This window comes from Ambystoma mexicanum, chromosome 14 (assembly GCF_040938575.1).
Source record: "Ambystoma mexicanum isolate Mex_15411 chromosome 14, UKY_AmexF1_1, whole genome shotgun sequence".
Classification (NCBI taxonomy): Eukaryota; Metazoa; Chordata; class Amphibia; order Caudata; family Ambystomatidae; genus Ambystoma; species Ambystoma mexicanum.
The window spans coordinates 96091688-96118893 of record NC_090940.1 but is presented as its reverse complement, the minus strand read 5'-3'; the positions used below and the strand labels follow the sequence as shown (position 1 = coordinate 96118893).

The following is a 27206-nucleotide window of genomic DNA, read 5'->3' as shown; positions in this document are numbered from 1 at the left end:
TCCGGCTAGGTGAATTGCCGATAGAGAGATTCCTTCCTGAATTACCCAAAACCAGAGCTGCATCGCCTCTCTGCACAGTGGCAGTGACCCTACGCCGCCTCTTTTGTTGAGGTAGTGCATGGCCACTGTATTGTCCGTCATTAACAGGACGTTTCTCCCCCGTACAGATGACAGAAAAGCCTTCAGTGCCAGTCTGATGGCTCTCAGCTCCAACAGGCTGATGTGTAGTCTGGACTCCGATGGAGACCAACGGCCGCTGATGGTCAAGTCGTTGGCATGGGCTCCCCACCCCGTGAGTGAGGCGTCTGACTACTGTCATCTCCGGCCATGGTTGCCAAAACAGTTCTCCTTTCAAGATGTTCTCTGGAGAGGCCCACCATTGAAGGTCGTGGGCTACCTTGTCCGGAATCCGGAGGAGATCTGTCATCCTCCCTGAGAATTGTGACCACTGAGTCCTGAGTGCCCACTGAAGGGATCTCATTCTCAGGCGAGCCTCTGGCACAAGGGATATGCAGGATGCCAGGAGGCCTAGCAACCTCAAAAAGTCGTAGGCTGGGAGACGTTGGGCATTTTGAAACCTGGGGACCATCTGCAGATTATCTTGAGCCCTCACCTCTGGTGGCGAGGCTTTTCCCAGGGACGTGTCCAGGACTGCTCCAATGAACTGGAGTCTCTGTGATGGTATCATCTGCGACTTCTTTAAATTGAGGGAGAAGCCCAGCTTGTGAAGGAAGTGGCAGACATAATCTAGTTGGATCCGAACTTGTGCCGAAGAAACTGCTCTGATCAACCAATCGTCCAGGTAGGGGTAGACGTGAATCCCTTCCCTCCTTAGACTTGCAGCCACAACCGACATTAGCTTGGTGAAGACCCTCGGGGCGGAGGTCAGCCCAAATGGCAGAACTCGAAATTGATAATGAGAGTTGCCAATTGCGAACCTCAGGTACTTCCTGTGCTTGGGATGGCTTGGCACATGGAAATAAGCATCCTGAAGATCCAGAGATCCCAACCAGTCCTGAAGCTGAAGGATCAGAGAGTTACCATCTTGAACTTGTCCTTCCTGAGGAACTTGTTCAATTCTCGTACGTCCAGGATGGGTCTCAGTCCTCCGTCTTTCTTTGGTATGAGAAAGTAGGGGGGAGTACCAACCCTTGTTCCTGTCCGCTACATGTACCGGTTCTATGGCACCTTTCTCTAGCAGGTCTACAATTTCCTGCAAGAGGAGCGGATCCGGCTCTTTCAAAGAGCTGTTCCCCGGTGGATGGCTCTGAGGGATGCGTAGAAAAGGCAGGCAGTAACCTTGGGCAACTGTCTCCAATGCCCAAGCATCTGACGTAATAGCCTGCCATTCCGTCAGATGGTGAGTTAACCTGCCCCCTACAGGTGTCTTGTGATGGGAGACCTCAGAGTGGTTTGGGAGCGGCTGATGCAGTTGCCGAAGGTAAAGCGGCTCCTGCGGCTTTCTTTCCTTTACCCCGTCCACCACGGGTATATTTTCCTTGGCCTCTTTGAGCCGGCCGTCCTCTGCCTCTTTCAAATGAGGAATAATAGCGAAAGGACCTTCCTCTCCAAGAGGATCCTGAGGGACGAAAATTAGTTTGGCGGATGTTTTTCCAAACTGTCATCCGCCTTCTTACCAAACAGGGAAGAGCCGTCAAAGGGCGTATTTAAAAGTCTGGCCTGTACGTCAGAGGCAAAGCCGGACTTTCTCATCCACGCATGCCTGCGGATTGTGGTACTTGCCGCCATGGCCCTGCTGATACTGTCAGCAGAATCAATGCCAGTTTGAAGGGACTCACACATTGCATCTTTACCATCTCTGATGAGATTTAAAAATGCGTCCCTTTCTTCTCCTTTCTGGAGGCAATCAGCCGCTGATGAAGCACACTCCCAAAGAGTGTGGCTGAACCTAGCGAGCGTACAAATCGCATTAACAGATTTTAAAGCCATGCTACAGGCCGAGAAGACTTTCTTAGCCATGGCAGCATATTTTTTATCATCCCTATCCTTTGGAGTAGTGGGGTATGCAGATGTACTGCCTGATGAAGTTGCAACCTGGACCACCAGACTCTCTGGAGTAGGGTGCTTAGATAGGTATTCAGGGTCAGCAGCAGATAACCGATATTTCGCTGACAACTTCTTGTTAACCGGTGGGACAACTTCAGGAGTTTCCCAGTTAGTTAAAATCTTTCTTTGTAAAGCAGAATGAAAGGGAACCCCAGGATCCTCCTGTGGACCTTTATCCAGAATATCTGTGAGGTCATCCTGTTGAAAACAGGTGAAGGCGCAGACCAACCCATGAACTCCATAATTCTTGACATTAGGGTTCTATAAGGGGTTTCAGCATGTTCCCCTGGGTCTGGTTTGACAAATTCCACTTCTGGGGAAGTGTCTAGGCCACTTGCTTCCTGTAATGCATCCTGAAGGTCTTTCAACCTTCTTTCCTCAGAGGCAAAAGTCTCTGGTTCAGGTGATGTGGTCCTCTGCAGCCCAAAAGGCCTTTCTTGATCATAATCTTCCCTTTCTTCATAAATCGAAGTTAAGGGGGGATGCTCTGGCCTGTGAAATGGTATAAAACCCATCTCTAAAGCAGAGGGAGCCATCATCAGTGGCCTTGAAAAGGTCGATGTCGTCGACGCCGATGTAAAAATCCTCGAAGGTGCCGACAAAGGCGTCGAGAAAACTGGAAGAGGCCTCGAAGAACTACTTCCCGATGGCTCATGGCGCTTTCAGGTTGACTCTTTCGCCGGGTGCTTTGACTCGCGGCGTTTAGATTTTTTGGGCTTTTCACCCAGGGTATCACCCTCAGCTGACTTCGAGGGGGTTGAGGCCGCTTTCTCGAAGACGCTTAGCATCTTTTTTCTGAATTCCTCCCACTCAGCCTGAGAGCTGTGTTTTGTGGGGCAATTTACTCTTTCAGGGGAACTAGAAGACGACAAAGGAGATCTTCTATGTCTCTTTTTCGAGTGTCTAGACCTCGACGAGTGGTGGGAGCCACTTCGAGACCTAGACCGAGAATGCTTTCGACGGTGAGGAGACAAACGTCTCGACTCTACCGCGGAAACTTTCGAGGAAGTTAAAACTGACTTACCTCTCTCGAGCTTCCCCTTACGCTCCTTCAAGGCTTTCGCCGTCATGGATAGGCATTCCTCACACTACGAACACTGGTGTTCGATTCCCAGACACCACAAACAGATCCTGTGAGGATCCGTCAACGACATTTTCTTCCCACAGTCTCGGCATTTTTTGAAAACGGACCGAGGAGTCGTCGGGTCGGAGGAGGAAGCCATTGAGTACGAGTCGGTTTTCTTGAGGAAACATGAATATATTTCGACGGACGAACTGAGCAACGGTATTCCGAGGAACACGAAGCGCGGAAAAATGGAACTGAGCAACGGACGCTGCGCGTGGCCATTTATAGGCATGATGGCGTCGATACGGTGGCTGTTGAGGAACACCTACTCGACGGACGTCGCACAGCGCCCTCTACTGGGAAAAAAAAATTCCCGAGGCCAGCAAGCTGGGAGATACAAATATAGATAAGGAATACGTCAGAGGACACAATCCCTTCGAAAATACTTTTATTAGGCAAACTAAATCCTATCTGCCAAAGACCAGTATGTGTTAACTATATTTAAAGAAAAGACAGTCATGCAATTCTTTCTAAAAATGTAAGTTGTTACATAATTGCTACTGTAAAACACTGCATGTCTCCATGCTTTACAGGGAAGTCTAGGCTAGTGTATCTAAATCTCATAGTGTCAACTAGGTTTCATTTTGTTGGGGAAGGTTCACCATATTAACAAGTGAACACTTGAGAAAATGACATGACATTTTTAAAAATGCATTAAAGCATTGCTAATTAAATGGGTTGGTTTGCTAATCAAGACCATTTTAATTAGCAAACTCTGCTAATCAATTTCTGAAAACTAATGTATGCCTTGTATGCCAATAGGTGGGTTACCTAATATCAAGAGGACAAGGCTGGTGTAGTCTCCCACAGGGTTACTGCATCAATTCTTGCCTAACACGCCATAGTCTATGGTTGAAGTTAGTTTCCTACAACTTTTGGGCTTAGGCTGGGTTGCCCCTTTCGGGCTCCCCTGTAGATTTTCAACACCCTTTACATTTGATACAGTAAGCCAGCAAACACCACCTTATGCGGAGTGCTGCGGGATACAATGTATCCCCTTTCTTACTTACCTGGTAACATTTTGTTACAATTGCTAGTTTTACATGGTGGCAGAGGTTTTACCTTTTTGACATTTAGTCTTTATTACTCGCAGTCTGTAAATTCAGACATGGTAATGCACAGAAGGACCATCATTTTTCTAAAATGGTGGGCTACTTTTTTCACCACTTCTTGTGTGCTTGATGTCTTCTCGGGTCATTCTAGGAAGGAACTACCTCAGTGGCTGTTTTGTCTTCAGCAGGAATCGTTCGGATTTCCCACCCAGGCTCTAGAGTGTTTGGAAAGGCAGGAAGCGTGGGAAGAGTCCAAAACTCTGCAGCACTTTGTCTTCCACCTTGCCTGAAAGGGAACAACTCCCAGTGGGGGGCTGCCTGTCCTGACTGGACAGCCAGACCGCCTCTTGCTGTGAAATGCAGGGAGAGAATACAGAGGTTGTGCTGTAGTTCCCGATAAAAACTACAAACCTGGAAACTGCTGACAATTCGATCACTGGAACTGAAACCGAAGAGGAAGATGAAGAAACAAAGGCAGTAGTGATTTACAGAGACCTGAGAGCCTGCTGTGTAACCAGACCCTGCTGTAGCCCTTCCTTCCAATCGACATGGGGAATGTGAAAACTACGTTCCCGACCCAGAGCCTGGTGAGACCCAAGACCACCTGCCTTTTGAGCCAGCCCACGTTGTGCTGCAACCTTGCGGGGATGCAATACCCCCAATACCCTGGGACCTCGAGCCACTATGCAGTGCAAGGTCTTCCGAATCTTGCTGAAACTTTGTGGGCATCCTGCTGAACAGTCAGACGTGAACAGAGTGACTAGTCCCCTCACTAGAGTGCTGGACCTTGCAAACGAGACTCCAATCAGCGATATTCAATCTTCTGGCTCCTGAAAATGGCACCAAAAACAGAAACGCATCCAGCCGCAAAGAAACTCTTGGATGGAGCCTTCCTAGTTGATCCCTGCTGCAGAAACCCTTCGTGTCATGTCTTCTGTCTTCATGACAAGCAATTCAGCGACCAGGGTTTTGGCAACAGATCCCGAAGTCTGCCCCGTGGTAACCGCTTCTTCTGTGCTGAGTAAACCATGTGAAGATCCCCTTGCCTAGAGCCTTCCCCCGTGATCCCTGCTGCAAAAGTCCTTCCAGTGTCAGGTCTTCATTATAAAGGAATTCAACAACCTGGTTTTGGCTGCAGATCCTGAAGTCTTCTTGCTACAACTCTTCTTCCATGCTAAGGTACTGTGTTTGCTGGGGCATTTACTTAGCTTAAATCTGTGCGATTTCTTAAAGCTTTGGGGTGCTCTTGTGATTGGGAGTCCTCTCATGCAGTGCACCCAGGCCCTTGCTGGAATCCTCCTGGTGTGTCTTCTCAGAAGTCTGTGGACCCTAATTAACTTTAAACTAACTTTAAAGTGAACTACTTACTTGTTGAACAGCCTTCCACAGGAACTCTGACTTTTGCCTGCAACAGAAGCCTAGCTCACCCTACCTACAGCTGGCTCTCAGACCACTAGGGTCCCTCTTCTGTCCCCAAGTGAACTCATGGAATATAATAGGGAAGGACTGGATAAGAAAAGGATTCTATCTTGAAAAGAAAAACAAAGGTTGAAAAGTACTTATGAAAGTTAGTTGGTTACAAACGCTCTTACTTAACTAGAATGTGTGTTGTGACATTCGGAAAAGTATATGACAATGCATTACTTACCGTAAAAGCCTTTGATGGTTGTATCTGCTTAGATTCACATGCTGTGCATAGGTCCGACATCCAGTGGTCACTGCGGAGTATTGCATTTTGTTTTTCGTAGTCGAAAAGGGGACGTCGACAAGGCGTGTCTGTAACACTATCCCTATAGTGACGTGCGTCGTACCCACAATCCCTCACGCGTCGAGGTCCTTCTGTTTGTATTTTTCTGCCCTGAGGGAGCCTTCTAGACGTGAGTGAGTACAGAAAAGAGAAATATAGAAAAGGATGTCTATGTTCCTTCCATCCGAGCGGGGAGGAAGGGTGGGCGCATGTGAATCTAAGCAGATACAACCATCAGAAATGCTTTTACGGTAAGTAATGCATTGTCTTCTGATGTTTGTTAATCTGCTTAGAATCACATGCTGTGCATAGACTAGCGAGCAGTACCCGGAGTTGGCGGTGGGTTATGAGAAGGAACAGTAGAGAAAATATGTCTTAATACTGCCTGTCCCACCTGGGAGTCAGATCTAGAGTGTGCATCTAGACAGTAGTGTTTCGTAAAGGTGTGCACAGAACTCCAGGTAGCCGCTTTGCAGATGGACTCAAGGGGAACATTTGCAATGAACGCTATGGAAGCCCCAGTGCCTCGAGTGCAATATGCTCTTGGCTTGAAGGGTAGTTCTCTCTTAGCAAGAGTGTAACAGAGAGTGATGCATTGAACAATCCATCTAGATAAAGTGGACTTTGAAACTGCATCTCCTTCTCTTCCTGTTGCCACAGAGACAAAGAACTGATTAGTCTTTCTCAGTGGTCTGGTTCTTTCCATGTAGAACATGACGGCTCTGCGTACATCTAGTGTATGCAGACTTTTTTCTCCCAAGCTGGAAGAGTTTTGAAAGAACGTTGGTAGTTCTATTGACTGGTTTACATGAAATTTCTAGATGAATTTTGGTGCAAACCTTGGGTGTGTGCGTAGAACCACCTTATCCTTGTGAACTGTTACGAAGGGGTCTAGTACAGAAAGAGCCTGTAGTTCACTTACTCTCCTAATGGAGGTGATAGCTATTAGGAAAGCAGTCTTAAGAGTGAGGTCTTTAAGAGTTGCCTTGTGCATGGGTTCGAAAGGAGGGCCCATGAGTCTAGAAAGTACCACATTTAAGTCCCATCCGGGAGCTGGGTTAGCTATCGGAGGGTGTATTCTCTTTATCCCCTCCATGAAGGCCTTGATAACTGTATCTTCCACCACGACACTTTAAGTTGGGAAGTGGTGTATGCTGAAAGTGCCGCTAGGTGGACTTTAATGGAATTGAAGACTAGACCTGAATCCAGTAAATGGGTCAAGTACAGAACAATGTTAGTGGGAGAGCAGTCAACCGGGTTGATGCTCTTACCTTTACACTAGATGACAAATCTTTTCCACTTGCTAGAATAGCAGTAGCGAGTATTAGGTTTTCTGGCTTCCCTGAGGATGTCCATACATCTCTGCGGGAGTTGTAAATGTCCAAATTCTATGATCTCAGGAGCCAGGCTGCTAAGTTCATGGTCTGAGGGCAAGGATGCAGTGTCCTGCCCTTGTCCTGTGACATGTTGTACGGGCAGGGAAGTTTCACTGGGGGAGATAGGGACATCTCCATCAAGTGAGCGAACCATGGCTGCCGGGCCCACATTGGGGCCACTAGTATCATGGTAACCTGCTCCTGGTGCATCTTGTGCACCACTTTGTTGAGAAGGGGAGTCGGGGGAAAGGCGTAAACAAATTTCCCTGACCATTGAATCGACAGACCGTTCCCCTTGGACTGGTTCTGGGGGTACCTGGAGGCGTAACTTTGGCATTGTGAGTTCTCCATAGTTGCGAACAGGTCTATTTTCAGGAATCCCCATTGCGTGAAGACGTCTAAGACGATGTCTTCGTGCAATTGCCATTCATACTCTTCGGGCAGGGGGAAGTCTCTGCTGAGTTTGTCTGCTAGCAGATTGAGTTCCCCTGGTACATGTTGTGATAGTAGGAACATGTTGTGTTTGAGAGCCCACTTCCATATATTCTGGGACAGCTTGGACAGTCCTGGAGAGGGAGTGCCCCCTTGCTTGTTGAGGTAGTACATGGCTGTGGTGCTGTCTGTGAGGACCATCACTGTCTTTCCTTGTAGGTGTTCCTGAAAGGCTTTCAGTGCTTTGAACACCGCTAGTAGTTCCAGCAGGTTTATATGCTTGGATGCTAAGCTCGGAGTCCACGCTCCGTGAGCAGTCTGATGGGATAGGTGAGCCCCCCCATCCTGTGAGGGATGAGTCTGTGGTTAGAGTGGCTTCCACTGCTGGTGTGGCAAACGTTTTCCCTAATAACAGGTTTTTCTTTTGTCCACCACCGTAGCGAGAGAACCAAGGCCTGCGAGACCACCACTAGATCGTCCCATTGTCCACTGGCCTGACACCACTGGCTATAGAGCCACTCTTGCATTGGGCGCAGGCGCGCGTGAGGTACCAAATAAATACATGACGCCCTCATCCCTAGCAAGCGCATTGCCTTGCGTACCGTCACCTCTCGACCTGCCACATAATGGGGGATCTGAAACAGCATGTTTTGGACCCTCTCGTTGGAGGGGAAGACGAGGCCGTCCTTTGTTTGAATTAGAGCCCCTAGGAATTGCTTGATTTGGCTGGGGTCTAAGCTGGACTTCTTTTCGTTGATGGAGAAGCCCAGTTGGGACAAAAGGTCTACAGTCTTTTGGGTATTGGAGAAGCATGTTTCGTAAGAATCCCCTGTTATGAGCCAGTCGTCGAGGTAAGGGTATACCGGGATGGATAACCTGCGTAGGTGGGCCGCTGCCACTGCCAGTACTTTCGTGAATACCCTTTGTGCAGATGCTATCCCGAAGGGTAGTACTCTGAACTGGTAGTGCTTGTTCTCCATCTTGAACCTGAGGTATTTTCTGTGCGCTGGCAACATTAAAATATGAAAGTATGCATCTTTCATGTCTAGTGTTGTCATGTAATCCCCCTGTGATAACAGTGGGATTACTTCCTGCAAGGTCACCATACGAAACTTTGGGGTTTGACAAACCTGTTCGCTGGGCGCAGATCTAATACAGGGCGCATGGCTAAATCCTTTTTGGGTACAAGGAAGTACACTGAATAAATACCTTCTGTTACCCGAGATAGGGGAACAACCTCTGTAGCTTCTTTTTTCAGTAGCTCTTCTACTTCTTGAAGAAGAATGGTGAGGTGTTCCGGTGTCATGTGTCGGTTCCGTGGGGTTCTGTACTTCGGGGAACCGTTGAATTCGATGCAGTATCCGTGGGCTATGGTGGATAAAACCCAGCGGTCTGACGATATTTCCTCCCATGCTGATAGGAACGATGTTAGCCGGCCCCCGACCGGTGATGCATGGGAGGGGACCCGAATCTTCGGGTCATTTGTTGGTATTGGGCGTGGAACCTTTGGGGCTGGAGCCGCGACCTCTTCCTTTGCCACGGCGTTGGCCTCTTTGACTGAATTGGTTGTTACCCTGGTTAGAGGGCCAGTTGGTAGCAGAGTAAAATTGCTGTTGGTTTTGCTGGCGTTGGCCACGAAAGGAGCGTCTATTGCCATAGCCGCGTCTGTTAGGGGGGCCTAGAAATTTGGTCAAGAGTCTTGATGGTATCAAATTCCTTCTTCGCATGTTCTAGGGCCTCATCAACTGCTTTCCCAAACAGGTGTGTTTGTTCTATGGGCTTATTTATCAGGGAAGCCTGGGTTTCCGGCTTAAATTCCGAATTGCGCAGCCAGACATGGCGTTTGAGAAGTATTCCCTGAACCAGGGAACGGCCAGCCGTCTCTGCAGCATCTAAGGAGTTCTTTACGATGCCCTGGTTTACAAGAGTTCCCTCTGAGATGATATCTAACAGGCGTGAACGCAGGGGTTCTGGTGCGTCCTCTGCTTCGCTGCGCAGCTTGCTCCACTGTGCATCTGCGTAGCTAGCTAGTAGGGAATTGTTATTCGCAATCCTAGTTGAGAAGGCTGCGGAGGTCGTGATTCTCTTCCCAAGAGCATAGAGCTTCTTGCCCTCTTTGTCAGGTGGTGCCTCACTAGTGGATAGTGGTACCCCCGCTCTTTTTCTTGTATTAGTAACTACAAGGGAGTCCGGAATAGAATGTCCTCTGATGTACAAGGGGTCAGAGGACGAAGGGCTGAAGAGCTTTTCTATCCGAGGGTTGACCCCTCTGACTAATGCAGGATTGGAAAGGGAAGGAGTTATTCTTCTCTTTATGGAAGCCAGGAGCGGAATAGACTGACTAACAGGGGCTTTTTCTTTAATAACTTTTTCTACAAAGTCTATGTCGGGAAGAGTTTCCCCTGTGTCTATTTCAAAATGCGCTGCTGCCTTGCGCAATAGTGCATTAAGGGAAGGGTGGTCATCTATGGGAGAGGTGTTTCCAATAGGTGAATCCTTGGGAGGAGAAGGGTGAAAGGCATCAGGGTCTGAGTGCACAGATGGGGATTGCCAAGGCTGCACTGATGGGGATTGCCAGGGCTGCGAGGTGGCTGTATCTTCTTCAAAAACTCCTGCACTAGTGTAAGGATCTTCTTCAAACCCCTCTTCCTCATGTTCTTCCTCTCCACCCAAACCCTCCTCATCTTCTTGGAGGTATTGCTCCTCTTCAGTGAGGTTATATACGTCTGTAGACAGGGGAAACAGTCTAGGGATCTTGACCCTAGGGTCATCCTGGGGCCATTCTCCTGGTCTTTTGTGTGTGGGTGGGTTTTGGCTTCCCAAAAACCTTTCCATTTTTTCCATACAAGAATGGGGTCTTTCAAGGGTCTCATGGGGGACCCCTGAATAGTCTAGTGGGGGGAAATCAGTGTTTTCGCCTTCCAAACGCTTAGAACGCTCCCACAACATCGACGAAAGGTTTCCCTCGCCCTCAGAAAAGCAGAAGTGCCCTTAGATGAAGGGGGCAGTTCTTGGCTACTCTTGTGCTTTTTCGGCGTTTCTATAGCTTTTGGTGCGGTATTCGACGTCTGTTTCGTCGTCCGCTTACGTTTGTCTTCGGAAACAATTCTCGCCAGGCTCTCGACAACGAGTTCGTCGGTAGAGGGCTCTGGTATCGACGTTGCCTGTGTTACGCGTTGTTTCTCGACGGCCGCTCTATGGAGCGTTACGTCGGATGTTTTTGAGGTAGCGCCCGTGTTTGATGAAAGCCCAATCGCTGGTCGCGGCTGCGTTTGCGGGTGGGGCTTGAGACCCTTACGGTCTGAGGTAGACGCCGGAGTGCCCTGCGTCCCCTTTGGCGCTGATGGATCCTTCGTCTTCGACGAAGAAGAGCCGTGGGTTGTGTGCTTAGGCCTATGGGGTCTATGTGCGTCCTTGTCGCCGGGGTGTTCATCCCCATAAGCAGGGCGTGAGCCGAGCCCGTCGGGGCCGGGGACGGACGTCGAGGAGCGCGAGCGCTCCTTCTGGGGGTTAATGACTTCCGTAACGGACGTCGAGTTATCACCCTCCTCGTCACTTTCTGTAACAGCGGCGGCGGGTGAGGAAACTGACTTCGACATAGAGTAGTCCGCCCACCTCTTAACTTTGCGTTCTTGGTTTCAAGAGCTTACAGGCCGCGCAGCTGTCCTCCTTATGATCGAGGGGCAAGCAACGATTACAGAGCTTGTGTTTATCCTTCCAAGTGTATTTGCCCCTACAGCGTGGGCAAAACTTAAAAGGTGTCCTCTCCATAGCTGAGGCAATAATAACTGGTGATAACAAACCCAAGGGAAAGATAGGGGAGAAAGAAAGACATTCTGAAAGAGAAGATAAAAGTTCGAACCCCCACTCTCCCTACTGTATGTTGGCCAGCGAGGCCAGGCCACGTGTTCGGCAGCGCCGAAGGATCCCCTCCGTCGAAAACTTGTTCGGCGGAGAAACAGCTTCACAGCTAAGGTCGAGTGGAGGGATCTTTAAGAATATAATAAGTATAATTAAGGACCGAGGTCCGTAGTAAGTATTTTGCAATGTCTCTCTAGGAGCTCCACATAAGGCGACCAGAAGCTGGGCGGAAAAAAACAATCTGAGGGACCTCGACGCGTGAGGGATTGTGGGTACGACGCACGTCACTATAGGGATAGTGTTACAGACACGCCTTGTCGACGTCCCCTTTTCGACTACGAAAAACAAAATGCAATACTCCGCAGTGACCACTGGATGTCGGACCTATGCACAGCATGTGAATCTAAGCAGATTAACAAACATCAGAAATAAGGTTATTTTACTCACCTGTGAATTGGTCGTGCCTCTTCCCCAAAGGTAATATTGTTGGCTTCCCTTAACTATTCATCTTAGGATATAAATGTAGGAGTGCCCCAACTGGGTCTTGCGTGCCCTGACTTGCTGTTAGCCTGTCTAGAATAACTCTGCCTTAGGTTCTACTTAATGCTAAGTTGCTGGTAGCTCCTTCAAAAAAGTGTATGGGTGTTACTTACCTTACGTTAGAGCTGTGCCATCCTAAAATAAGTTAAAGAGTTATTGCTGACCTTAGTCTGTGTTCCACTGATCTGAACACCAATTGTAATTATATATTACACCAAAATGTCTTACTCACCTAGCATAAATTATCCTGAATAATACTAAGAGGTTTCTACTGTTCCTTGAATGAGCGTTCCACTATTCAGAAAAGTATATTTGCAAGTTGGTTTACTATGTGCTTTCTTTGTTGAGCCTCACTGCATAACTGACGGGGTCAATACCCTTGACTTACTACAAAGTAATCAGAAAGTAACATGTGGTTTGTACTCCCCATGAAGCGGTGTGGCCTATACTAAATGTGTGTGATAAGTCTGACTTCCCTAAAATTACTGTTAGGTATTCTGAAGAAGGTTTTATACTTTGGTCTGTGTACCTTGATGCACTGTGGTGTTTTTATAAATGTGTTTATGACTATGACCAGTACTTACCCCAAAACCTAACTTGACCTGCTTGTATTTATAAACAACCTTTATTTTTTTTAATACTTCCGGTTGTGTTTCAATTGAATATTTGGTGTACTACAGGTTCAGTGTACTTTCTGTCCTAAGATAAGCCTGGCTGCTCTGTCTACACTACCATATACTCAGGTGGTACAGCCTTAAACTAAGAGTAGAGCCGTGTACTATCTCAGTTGAATTGTTTTACTAAGCCCTTCGTTGGACTTCAGAAAAACTGTCCTAACATATATACTAAGTGCGCAGGTGTCATTCTGGATCAGGAAGATGTGTCGTGGCAACGGTTAGGACAATAAGGGGTTGAGTCCGGGGGAAGGGAAGGGGATTAGTGCAGGGCACTGCATTCATGGGAGAAAAGGCTCTTTGGATGGGTGTTCGAGGCCGATATCCAGGCACCACATTATATTTGAACATTTGACCTCTAGTCCAAAATTGTTGGACCCAACCAACCATCACACAGGTACTTGTTGACTTTGGCTATGGCCTTCAATAATCACGAGGTAGCCAGTTTGCCTCTGGTTCTTTTCGATATAGACACACTGTCTACAATGCTGCAACTGTTGATGTGCATCCGCATGGTACTGATTTAGCCAGTTTTTCTGGTTATCCTTAACAGTGGCTGGGTATACCACAGGATACACCTATTTGTTCAAGAGAGGAGGTTGCCCCCCCAGCATAAGGAATTTCCATGTCTGGAGAAAAGATCACACATCTTTCATACCCCTGTCCTCTGCACAGGGTAAGTATCATGTGAAATGTTTCTAATTGATTTAGCAGTGAAACAAAACAAATAAATTTGTCTATTATGAGTATGTAGTTATGATACATTCATGCACCTCTTTCTGCCCCCCCACCCCCCTCCCAGGGTCACTATTTTTACCCGCCCTGAGGAAGGCTTGACATGGATGCCACAATCACCCACACGCCGAAACGTGTACCAGTGCTCGATCAATTCTAATATTTATGAGCATTGAAATTTATTTTTAGATCTTTCACACTCACGTAGGCAAATGACATAATCCAGGGACACTTCTGAACGCTCTGAAGGGCTGAATCCTCAAGAAGGCGTTGACACTAGTTGGCCCACTGGTCCAAGGACTGCAGCACCACTATGGGTCTTCAGAGACCAGGCAAAGGAGCAGGGCTTCTGTAAGTCTGACACTGAAAGGGATGCTGGGCCACTTCAGGAGTCCTTTTCAGGTCAACAAAGGTTTGCTCTTCTTCGCGGGATTCTTGGCTCCAATAATGGTTATGAAGAATAGCTGCAGGAGGAGTCCTCTTATCCAAATTCTGAGCTGAAGCAAGTCCAAGCCCACCAATGCTGAGGATCAGCACCAAACAAACAGTTGTCCAATCAGGGGCAACTACTGGTTTCACATCAACCCCAGTGATGTGGAGAGACACACACACACACACACACACACACACACACAACTCCCCACCCCAGGAACGCATCAGCTTTCCCAGTTAAGTGCATGACCTTATAAAGGCTTTCCTGACCTGGAACAGCAAAGACAAGGTCAAACTACAATATGGCCAAAGTGAAAATCTCCCGGCAAGGCCATTTTAAAAGGTACTAGCAATGTTTAGTAGCCATACGTGGCAAACATGAATCCAAACACTAAAGAAATTAAAATCAGTAAAGAAATTGAACTGCTGCCAACAACTTGTCTTTAGGCACACAAACAAGTAACCAAAAATCCCATGTGTAAATAGGTAGGATGAAACAAAATCATCTCCAATGCATTGCAAGATGCTACAGACAATGTATAGACAAGTCAAAAGGGACAAAGTTTTCCAGTACTGATAGTCTGAAGGACTGATCCGTTTCCCATGACAAAAAGGCAAGAAGTGAAGACTTCCCTTAAGAAAATACATTTTTTTAAAAAGAAATCAGGTCAGGAGCAAAACAAGCGTAAAAATAATGGCGTTCCTTAGGAAACTATGGAGGGAAAGTTGCAAAAAGAAAATTGTTCCCAACATCGACTCTCCCTACAGTCGGCAGCTCCTTTTACCTCCGACCACAAAATCTTTTTTTGGGTTTAAACCAGGCAAAAACATTAGGTTCCACAGAGTTCCAAAAAGGGATCCAGGATAGAGCTCTCATCCTACATACAGCCAGTGCAAACGACAATCTGTGATGCCAGATGGCTCAACTCCAACTTTCCTGGATTTCTTCCCAAAAGGCTCATCGGACACAAATAACTTTAAAACAGTGCACAAACATCTGCATGACAAAGATGCACCCTTCTCTTTCTGGCCAGGCTGAAGTTCTTCAACAGATAGATCAAACTTCTTCACATATCCTGGTGATGCATGGATTTGTGAATCACCTGGTATGCTGCTCCAATCTGCAATAAAGCCCCCATGTTGATGGATACGCAACATGGTTTGGAGCAACATGGACGTGTGGACAGCTGTTGGATTTGCAGTGGCTGATGGCTGCTTTAACATCAGCTAGTCCTGGCTCTTGCTTGGTGGAGGAGCATCTGTGGAGGCTGTCATATGTGGCAATGATTACACTTTATTACGGAGCATCTGGTTCATAACTTTATGCCTTTATCTTTCTACAGCACCAACAAATCTTTCTATATGAGGTAGACATGTGGTCACTTGCGATCTGTCCTTACCCCAACCAATGTAAACTGTGCAGAGTTTAGCAATGTGATGGCATTTGTGCAGCACTTGCAGGGAGGTCGAGTTGCACCAGTGTGTGAGTAGAGGCAGCATTAGCTTGGAGTATAATGGTCATCACAGGGTTCTTTTAAAAATAATTCTACAACTAACACAGTCTTGAGTTGTTGCGTTGACATGCCGAGAGGAGAACATTTAACCATTCTTGATTACATATAAATCAATAATAGCGTCAAGGAGTCAGAAGCTAGAGTGTAAGAGTGCGACGTGACATGACCAGCCTTAAGAACTGCAATATTCATGCCAGTATTCATGGGAAGTTCTGTCATACCTAAAAATACACATTTCTTAAAGTTTCCATCCTGCAAGAAAAGAGAAAATGCCAATTTTTGTAGGCCTTGGGGTGGGCTATATCAGGGATACTCTTATGCCCTGGGGATTACTTGTAGCCTTCTGCCACTTTGAGTCCCCTCCGCGCCCATGGCCACACCTTTGCCCCACCTTTCCTGCAAAGCAAGGCATTGAAGCAATGAAGCCAATAGGGGACCTGCTTGATGAATTCAGAGCTTTTCTGTTCATTGAATTTTCGGTTATTTCACTAATAACTTTGACTTTAGGTTCAAGAGAGGTCAGCTTGCACAGTCTGGGGTGTTAAGTGGGAGCAGCTAACAAACATTAGAATGAAATGAATAAATATATATATAAATTCCATGTTAAAAATAAAATCCCCTATTTGGGGATTCCCTGGACCCACCTTGTGGATTCCTTAAAATGTTTGATTTCTTTTTTTGCTGGCTTCCCTATTTCTTATTTTATTTTAATTTTGTATTTACTTGTGTGACCGGAAGGACTTCAACTCATCCCCTCCAACCATTGCTTTTTATGATATGCTGCCCTAATAGTCCATATGTTTTTTTTTTTAAACAATTTTTATTTTATTCTTTTATCAGCACACCAAACATTGCAATGCTTAAGACCAATTCGACAGCAAAACATTCACAAATTGCATTCTTTGGTCCCGCTCCCACCCCTGCCCTTAACTTGAGCCAATGTGTCTATGTCCACAGCCTGTGCATCAGCCGGCAGGCCTATCATCACATTATCTGTATCGTCATCACTGCATTCGGGGAGCGGGGAGCCCATCATAGTCGCCACCAACTGCCTCCATTCTATTAAGGGTCCTACCTCTTCCTCCCCTCCCCTACAGACCGCATCAAACCAAGCAGCCGTTTCTGCCCATTTCAAGAGGTCCGCCCACCACAACTCCATCCTTGGCCTCTGAGCAGCCTTCCAACACATCGCACTCCTCTGTTTCGCGAGGATGTATACCAGATCCTTCATTTTGCTAATGTGCCTTAAATTGCGTGGCCTAGGGAAACCCCCCCCCCCCCCCAGCATGCATGCCCAGGCCGATTCTACCTCCAGCGTGATGCCTTTACTGGTCAAGCGCGTTTTCAGTTCGGACCAAAATCATCCCACCTCCCGACAGTCCCAAAACAAATAACATCCCAGCTTCCTCTTCCCCACACCTGGGGCATCTCTGCGTCTGACCACCGAACCTGGCGATCTTCCTGGGGTGAGATGAACAAGTTACTCTCTTACCTGGTAACGTTCTTTCGATGGGATGGTCCGACGATGTATTCCATATCTATGACAGTAATCTCCACAGCTGTGCTGCTTCGGAAAATCTGTCTGCGTCCTGCGTCACTGGATGTTATAAGTAGGACGGACGACGCCCGTAGCCTCAGTTGTAGTTTTTTCCCCCAGAACGTGTGGCAGTCTTCTGCCAGTCTGACCACACAAAGCCTTGCGGAAACGTAAGCTGCAATCGCATAAGAAATTCTGTAGCGGGGAAGGCAGGGAGGGAGCAATATGGAATACCTCGTCAGACCATCCCATCGAAAGAACGTTACCAGGTAAGAGAGTAACTTGTTCTTCGAGGGGATTGGGTCCTCCGACGTATTCCATATCAATGACAGACTCCCAAAGCAGTACCAATGCAAGGAGGTGGGAAAAGAATTTAGAAAAAGAAATTTAGAATGCCCAATCAAATTGCAGAGCAAAGGATTGCCTTGCCAAAGGCCATATCCTGCCCACGGATGGAATCGAGGGAGTAGTTACGTACAAGAGTATGGACCAAAGCCCAGGTGGCTGCATCACAGATGTTACGAATAGGAACACCCCTCTATAGGGCAGTAGAGGTAGCCATACCCCTGGTAGAATGGCCCTGCAAGCCGACCTGTGGGTCCTTACCTGCCAAGCGGCAACACTCAGAAATAGTCAGAATAATCCAGCGAGACAAAGTCTGCTTAGTCACAGCTTGTCCCAAACGCTTTCCAGTGTAACAAATGAAGAGTTGATCATCCACTCTGACCCGGGACATGCGTGAAATATAAAAGCTTAAAGCTCTCCTAGGATCGAGCCTATGGAGCCTCTCCTCTTCCTTACCAGGATGTGAAGGAGGATGAAATGCCGGAAGAACAACCTTCTGGCCTAAATGAAATTCCGAGACCACCTTCGGAAGAAAGGAAGGACGAACTCTAAGGACAACCCTGTCCTTCTGAAATACAGTGAAGAGTGGCTTAACTGAAAGTGCCTGTAACTCACTCACTCTGCGAGCGGAAGTGACCGCAACCAAAAAAACAGTTTTAAGAGTTAAGTCTCAAAGGGCATGACTGCAAAGGCTCAAACGGAGCACCCATCAGAAACTTGAGGACAAGATTCAGATCCCAACCAGGCACCTGGAAAGGTGACGGAGGGAACACATTAGTGAGCCCTTTTAGAAACTGAGAAATTAAAGGCATTTTAAAATAAGATCACTCTTCAGACGAGCGCTTAAATATGGACAGCACCACCAGGTAACCTTTAACAGTACCCACTTGCAAGCCCCTGTGGGCTAAAGAAAGCAAAAAAAGACAGAACCACAGAAATGTCACATGCAAAAGGATCCACATTCTTAACCCTGCACCAGTCGCAGAACTTACGCCAACGGCAAACGGTAAAGGGACTTTGTTGCGGGTCTTCTGGTCGAAAGCAACACCTTCATCAAGTCTTCAGGGAGGTCGCAATCCTTATACCTCAACCTTTCAGAAACCAAGCGTGAAGATTGAGGGATGTGACCTCTGGATGGAGAACCTGACACCCCTCCCGTGAGAGCAGATTGTCTCGGTATGGAAGACGACGTGGAGGGCAGATGGACAAGTCGAGAAGGTCCGGGTACCACATCCTCCGGGCCCACGCTGGAGCAATGAGGATCATCCGGGAACCGAACCTTCGTAACCTCCGTAGCACTTGCAGGATGACGAGGACTGGAGGAAACAAGTACAGTAGTGGGAATGACCACTCCACCACGAACGCGTCTCCTAAGGCTCCTTTTGCAGGAAATTCCCACGAGCAGAACCTTTTGCACTTCCGGTTGACACTGGAGGCGAAGAGATCCACTTCAGGGGTCCCCCAAAGGGTGAAGATCTCCTACAGAATCTCCTGAGCCAACTCCCACTCGTGAGAGATCACGCTCTGTCTGCTCAGAGCATCCGCTGTCTCGTTTTCGTCTCTGGCCAGATGAACTGCCGAGATCGAAACATCCTGCTGGATTGCCCAGAACCAGAGCTGCATCACCTCCCTGCACAGAGGAAGTGACCCTGCCCCCCCCCCCTTTTTGTAGAGGTAGTGCATGGCCACTGTGTTGTCCGTCAGGATCAGGACATTCTTTCCTCGCACAGTCGGCAGAAAAGCCTTCAGGGCAAGCCTGACGGCCCTCAGCTCCAACAGATTGATATGGATTCTGGACTCTGACGGAGACCAACGACCGCTGACTGTCAGCTCGTTGGCATGAGCTCCCCATCCCGTGAGGGATGCGTCCGTCACAATAGTCATCTCCGTCCAGGGTAGCCAAAAGTGAGCCCCCTTCATCTGATTGCCTTCGACGGCCCACCACAGAAGGTCCTGGGCGACCGAGGACGGCACCTGAACATGGTCCGACATCCTGCCGGAGGACTGGGACCACTGGAGCTTGAGTGCCCTTTGCAAAAAACTCATCCGCAACCTGGCCTCTGGCACCAGAAGAATGCAGGATGCCATGAGGCCGAGCAATCTCAAGAACTCGAACGCTGGGAGTCTCTGGGCAAGTTGAAACTTGTGCACCATCTGCTGAATGTGATGAGCCCTCACCTGGGGAGGAAAACACTGCCCCAGGGACATGTCGAGCACTGCTCCAATGTACTGGAGCCTCTGAGTTGGTGTCAGATGGGACTTCAAGTTGAGGGAGAAGCTCAGCTTGTGGAGGGAGTGGCATGTGACCGACAGATGATCCAGGACTTGCTTGGGAGAGCGCGCCCTGATCAACCAATTGTCCAGGTAGGGGTAGATAAGAATCCCCCTTTCCTGAGATGCGCTGCCACCACTGCCATGAGCTTGGTGAAGACCCTCGGGGCGGAGGTCAATCCGAACGGCAGGACCCGAAACTGAAAGTGGGAGTCGCCAACTGCGAACCTCAGGTACTTCTTGTGCTTTGGATGGATCGGCATATGAAAATAAGCGTCCTTAAGGTCGAGGCACACCAACCAGTCCTGAAGTTGAAGGGCCTGGAGGACTTGAGAGAGAGTAACCATCTTGAACTTGTCCTTCCTGAGGCGTTTGTTCAAACCGCGCAAGTCCATGATGGGTCTCAATCCCCCGTATTTCTTGGAAATCAAAAAATAAGGGGAATACCATCCCTTGTTCCTCTCCGCTACAGGCACCAGTTCTATGGCGCCTTTCTCCAGCAGGGATTGAATTTCCTGTGCAAGGAGCGGATCCGGACTCTTCAAAGAGAGATTCCCCGGTGGATTGTCGTGAGGTCGCTGCCGGAAAGGAAGACAGTAGCCGTGGGCTGTGATCTCCAGAACCCACACATCTGAAGAAATGGCACACCACTCTACAAGATGCTGCGCCAGCCTTCCCCCAACCGGCGAACCATGGGACATGGCCTCATGACTGAGCTGAAGCGGCTGCAGCGTTGCCTGAGGGCAAAAAGGCAACTGCCCGAGCGGCCTTGGCATCGAGTTCCTTGTTTTCCACCTCTGGCACTCCTACAGTGGCCCCTTTGACTGGCAGCTCCTCTCGCTTTACCAAAGGATGAGTAATAACTAAAGGAACCTCCCCTCCATTGCTGTCCCCTAGGACGAAAAGGCGGAGGTTGTCGAACTGCAGCGCCCAATGACTTTGCTGCAGCTTTGGAGGTCTGCAACCTCTCAAGGCTCTCGTCAGCCTTGCTGCCAAAAAGATGTTCACCATCAAAGGGCATGTTGAGGAGCCGGTCCTGCACATCAGGAGCAAACCCGACTTCCGCAACCACGCAAACCTGCGTATTACGGAGCTCGCCGCCATCGACCGGCTGACGCAATCTGCCATGTCCAAACCCGACTGAACGGCCTCACACATGGCATCCTTGCCATCCTGGACCATAGCCAGGAAACCATCCCATTCGTCCCCTTCGGGAATATGTTCAACCACTAAGGAAACAGTTCCACAGAGTGTGCGTGAAACGAGACAAGGCACATGCAGAGTTGGCCGCCTGAAGCGCCATACCCCCTGAAGAAAACACTTTCTTTGCCCCAAACCATCAAAATGTTTGTTGTCCCCATCAGGAGGGATGGTAGGATATGATGCCTGCTTTGCTGGGGCCGTAGCCGCCTGCACCACCAAACTCTCCGGAGTGAGGCGCTTGGTCAAGTAGCAGGGGTTGCTACTGGCTGGGTGGTATTTTCGCGGCAAAGACTTGCCCACTGCCAGGAGATTCTCCGGAGCAGTCTAAGCCGCCGCCACCCTCCTCTGTAGAGCCATATGGAACGGCAGTACCGGGTCAGTTGGTGGATCTTGGTCAAGGATATACGTAAGGTCATCCTGAAGAAAATCCCCTGGGGAGCAGACCACCCCAAGTACTCGGTGACCCTAGACATAAGGCGCCGGTACGAGGCGTCGGCATGAGTGCCAGGCTCAGGCCTACAAAACTCCACCTCCAGAGAGGTGTCCAGATCACTGGCGTTGTGCAGGGACTGACGCAGGTCCTCAATTTGGCTATGGCCCGAGAGAATCTCATCTGGCACCGTATCAGGAACCATGCCATCATCAGAGCCCTCATCCACCTCTGAAATGTACTCAAGATGGCGGTAAGAGGGCAGAGAATGGGGAACAAAGCCATGCTTGACCGGAGCCTTTCTAGGGGTTCCACCGTGCCCCGGGGTACCCCCGTCGAAACAGCCTCGAAAGGCGTCTAGGGAATCGGCGCCGAACGCGGCGGCGACAGCATCGACACAGGCCTCGAGGGCGGAGCCCCAAGCGTGTCCCTCAACAACCTGGGCGCCGTTCGCATCGACTACTTCTTCGGAGGCGGAGCCTCGAAAGAGTCCGTCGACGACCTTGGCACCACAGACATCGACGTCTTCCTCGAAGACACCACAGGTGCACACGGTCTCGAGCGCATCGAGGACTGGGACCTGGAACGGGCATGACGAGAATGATTCCCCTTGTCCGAGCGGGACCTTTTCGCGAATCTTGCCGACCACCCGAACCCGAAGGCGTACAAGCAGAGTCTCTCGACAGATCACGACCGACCCCACTCGGAGGTGCGGACGGACCAGTGCCCTGCGATTCGAGAATCGCTAGCATTTTCTTACCGAAGGAAGCCCATTCCTCCAGCGTCGCATGCTTGGTGGGATAAGCGCACTGCCGACGGGCGGAGTCCTCGGATGAGGACGGGGAAGGCGACCAATGACGGCACATCCGGGAGTGCCTCGAAGAAGTAGAGGAGTGGCTGGGACCTACTCCGGGACCGAGACCCACTGACTTCTGACGACGATGCGGAGAGTCGCCCCTCGAATCGTCTGTTGAAAGCCCCGCAGACCTCGACTTCCGTGGCTTGGACACCTTACCTACCGACAGTTTCTTCTTGCGCTCCCGCAAGGCTTTGGACTTAAGTGACTGTCAGTCAACACAATCATCCGTGTCATGGGCGCCCCTGAGGCACCAGAGGCAGGCGTTGTGTGACATCTTGGACCCACAGTCCCCGCACTTCTTAAAGCCTGGACGCGGGGTGGAAGACGAGGTAGACATCACAAATGATAACTTCACAAATGAATAGGTTCGAAGAACCGATAAAGAACAGAAACTGCAAAGAGTCGAAGCGCGCCGAGATCTCCGAAGCGAACACGTTCGCGAAAAAAACGGAACTGAGGCTACGGGCGTTGTGCGTCCTACTTAGAACATCCAGTGACGTCGGCCGTTGGAAGAGGTCCACGAGGGCAGCGTCTCGACGCAGAAAGATTTTCCGAAGCAGCACAGCTGTGGGGATTACTGTCAGATATGGAATACGTCGGAGGACCCAATCCCCTCGAAATGCTCTGTGTGTGACATACAATTGGATCTGCTGGAGCCTTGTGTTCCGGGACACCTTTTTGTGGTATCTTTGGGCCCTACCCCAGAGCCCATCCGACATGGGCTCCCCAACGTCTTCATCACAGAGTAGTCTCAAATGGAGCAATTCCCTCCCCACTTTGGATCCCAGCAGCTCATATATCCAGGATATCTCATGCCCTCCCTCCGAGATGTCATATATTGTTTCCATGGCAGCATCCGGTTGTTCAGCTAACACTACCGCCGGCCACTTCTCACACTCGTTTAACCATTCTGGAGTGGGTTATATACTGCCCCTTATGCACCCCAGTATCTTCTGTCAGTGTCTGAAATTCCAATGCCTCCCCATCCTGCCATATGTCTCCCAGGGTAGCCAGATCCACCGGTTCCCAGTATTTTCGGACCCCGTGTATCAATTGCGGGTCCTCTCTACATAGTGCCACCAGTGGCACCTGCATAGAAAACGGGGCCGGGTATCCCACCAACTGCCATGCCCTTTGCCACATCTTCCAGCCAAGCACCAACAGCCTCGCCATCCTTAGAACCCTTGGCTTGGATAGCCATACTACTTCCCTTTAGAAGAAAGAAGCCGGTTCCATACACAACAGCCTGGTTTCAGCCGTCTCCTCCTCAGACAGCCACCTCGCCACATACTGCAGCTGTCCCGCCAAATAATATAACTCAATTCCTCCCCGGTCACACGAATTCGGTAATTTCCAGAGAGCCACCGTGTTCCTGGAGTTATGCCAAATAAAGCCCCTGCACAAGCTGTGGAGGCCAGCAAAGAAGCGCGTAGGGATCACATGTGAGATATTTACCAAAAAAAATGTAGTAGACTGGGCAAGACCACCATCTTAAGTAGAGCAGCTCTCCCCATCATGGCCAAGGGTAGTCTAGACCAAAATACCATGCTATTTTTAATGCCTTCTCCGTCTTATGTTTATGTTCTTCTATTGCCGTGTGGTATATATCAATTCCGAGATAACGGAACGACTTGGTGTGCCAGGGTATTGGTAATATCGGCAAGTCCCCGAGTGGGACAAACCTGTATCTCCCCAAGGGGAACATGCAGGATTGCTTGGGGTTAACCGCTATGCCGGAGAGAGTGGCGTCCCGCTCCATTACTTCCAGAATATATTGTATGTTCTCTTCTGGGAAGCGCAGATACAATAGTATATCGTCAGCATATAATGAGACAAGATGCAGGCCCCCCTGCAGTGCGGATCCCAGTCTCCTCGTACTGTTGTCTCAGACAGACGGCCAGTGGTTCCAACGCAAGTATATATAACATGGGCCACCAAGGGCAGCCCTGTCTAGTGCCCCTGCTAAGCTACCATTTGTCCGATATAGTAGCACCCGTTTTAACCCTAGCAATTGGGGAGCTATATAACATTTTAACCCACCTAAGGTACCCTGGCCCCATTCCATAGCCTTCCAGAGTCGTCAACAGCCAGGGCCATCTGACTGAATCGAAGGCTTTAACTGCGTCGAGCGAGACAACCGCCAGTTCACCCGGGTCCCCCTTTGTTTGATTTATTATATGGTGCAATCTTCTGTGGTTATCCATTATGTACCTGCCTGGGACGTAGCCCGTTTGGTCAGGATGTATCAGTTTACCGATGACTCGCTTAAGCCTGTTTTGCTATCCTGGTTCAGCATCAATAGGGGTCTGGATGACCCACAATCCGTGCCAGGTTGCCTGGTTTTAGGAGCGGAATGATCACCGCTTCTCTCAAGGACTCCGGCAGCCCACCACTCTCATACACCTCATTGAGCATAGCCAGCAGCGGGGGGGAGGGGGCGGAGCAGCTCCTGCTTGTAGGTTTTGTAAAATTCACCGGGGAGCCCATCTGACCCTGGAGCCTTACAGGTGGGCATGTGCTGAATCACTAGCTCCATTTCCTCTATTGTGATTGGGGCATCTAGGTCCGCCCGCTCCACGTCATCCAAGGTGGGTAGGCCTATGTCCTCCAGCGTTTCCAAGATTTTGTGGTCCCTCGATCCGCCAGGGTCCTCATAGAGGCGTTTATAGTATCCCAGGAACTCATCATTCACACCCTCCTGGGTATTCCGGATCCGGCCTCCCTCCCCCCCTTAGTTTCCCTGATCACCGGCCGTGGCGCCTCACTCTTATATAGCCAGGCCAGCAAACTGCCCGGCTTATCTCCTCCCACATGCTGTTGCTCCACATATTTCTTATAGTTTATTTTGCATTGCCCATCCCAGAGTTCCCCGCTAGCCTGTTGCAGCTGTTTCATCCTGACCATCTTCACTAGAGGTGCCTCCCCTGTCCATGTCCTCCAACTCCTCTATTCCCTGCAGTTCCCGCTCTGTGTCTCCCTGGAGCCCTCTAGATTTCGATATGGCAATCCCCCGCACTACCACTTTGAATGCCTCGCACACGGTTCCCATAGATCGAACACTGCCGGTATTGATCTCAAAATACTCGCCTCCCTTAAGTCTTCCCGGAATCCCAGGTCTTGCAAAGCCTCGGCTCTAAGCTTCCAGGTAGGAATCTGCGTCCTAGGAGGTTTGTGTCGCCACTCAAGGAACAGGGGGGATGGATGGGAGGGGGGGGGGATGATCCGAGGGCACCCTGGCCTTATATTCCGCGCTTCCCTTCTCTTCAGCCATTTCTGTAGTGGTGAACACGTAGTCCAGCCTCGTGTGCAGGTCGTGTTGCGCTGCGTAGTGCGAATACTGCCTATCCGCGGGGTGAACTGCCTCCAGACATCCACTAGGTGAAAGTCTCTCAGGAGGGCCTGTAACACCCTTGCGGGCAGAGCGGGGTTGTCTAACTTGTTGTCTGATCTGTCAACCATGGGATTAAGCACACAATTGAAGTCACCGCCCCACAGGATCCTGCCACCTAGTAGGGGGCCAATCTTGCCAGAGAAAATAAGCCGCTGTATCCTGATTGGGGGCATATAGGTTTACAATACACACTTCCCAGTTTTCCAACATACCTCTCATAACGAGCAACCTGCCCTCCGGGTCCCACGTAGCTTGAAGCAGCTGAAATGGCACATCCAGTGCCACCCACGTGATAACACCCCTAGCATTTGCCGAATAAGTGGCTCCCGCTATGCACCCCCTCCACTTCCTCTTGACCACCTCCAATTTCTCCCTGGTGAGGTGTGTCTCCTGCAATAGTGCACATGAATCCTCATCCTCTTCAGGTACATCATCTTGTTGCGCTTCAAGTAACTGTTGAGGCCCCTGACATTCCAGGTAGCCACTCTAAGGCACCCCGACGTCATGTATACGATGTTCCGCCCTCCACCTCCCCACCACCATCAGCCTACTAAGATTCACATTTTGTCTCGTAACCCCTTCCCTCCCAACAACCATCCCTTTCCCTAACTTCCCAACCACAAACCCCAAAATAACTCCCCCACCCCTCGCCCCCACCCTTCCCCAACAAATGCCCAGCTCCATCCCTGGATCTCAGGCGACCCCGCGTTTGGTTCTGCCTTGGTGTGCCGAGGACAGAAACCCGGCAGGGTGTCACTGGACTACCAGTGACCTAACTAAACGAGTCTAAATGGGGGTTTGAGGACTAGCTCTGCAAGGCTCCCACAATGTGTTTGCAATCTCAGTGCCCTCGGATCACCTCCAATTACCAACCATCTAGCCCGCCCATGTGCTACAACCAGCAAAATAATCAAGTCCCATAGTCTTAGGCTGCGACCATCATGGTGCAGTCTACACAGCTTACTTATCTCTTCCATCACCTTCTCCTGTCTGGACGCCCAATTCCTGGGGGCAGCTCTGCGTGTCGAGCGACCCCATCGCCTCTTCCGGGGACTCGAAAAACAGGGTCCTGTTTTTGTGCAACACCTTCAGCTTCGCCGGGTAGAGCAACATACACTTGAGACCTGCTTCGCGCAATCGTCTCTTCACAGTCCCAAAGTTCATGCGGCTGCGTTGTACCAACAGGGCATAATCTGGGTATGCAGTTATGCTTGCCGCTCCTCTCTGTATTGTGCCGCCCTTGCAAAAGTGTTCAAGGATCCTTTCCCAGTCTCTGTATTTCAGGATCTTGGCGATCACCGGCCTAGGGGGGGAATTACCCGGGGCCGGCCTCCTCGTCAGGGCCCTGTGCGCTCTTTCCACCGTGAACCCCTGGGATAACACTCCTCCAGTTATTTCCTGCAGTAACATGGATTCAATGAACTCCGTAGGGTTGGGTCCCTCCGCTCCCTCTGGCAAGCCAACTACGCGGATGTTATTCCTTCTGGCGCGTCCCTCCACCTCTTCTGCCCTGCTCTTCAGGTTGCCCAGACGTTGCACTAGGGTGTGAAGCTCTGCCTTATGAGTTTTACAGTCCGCTGTGTTAGGTCCCACATCTTTTTCCAAGTTTTCTGT

At 49.6% G+C, this 27206-nt stretch overlaps 1 protein-coding gene across 5 annotated transcripts in view; it reads right to left on the bottom strand.

Annotated features, from left to right (window-relative positions):
- PCNX1 (pecanex 1) overlaps positions 1 to 27206 on the bottom strand; it is a 1666514-nt gene that overhangs the window by 1389419 nt on the left and 249889 nt on the right. The gene's annotated exons all lie outside the window — the stretch shown is intronic.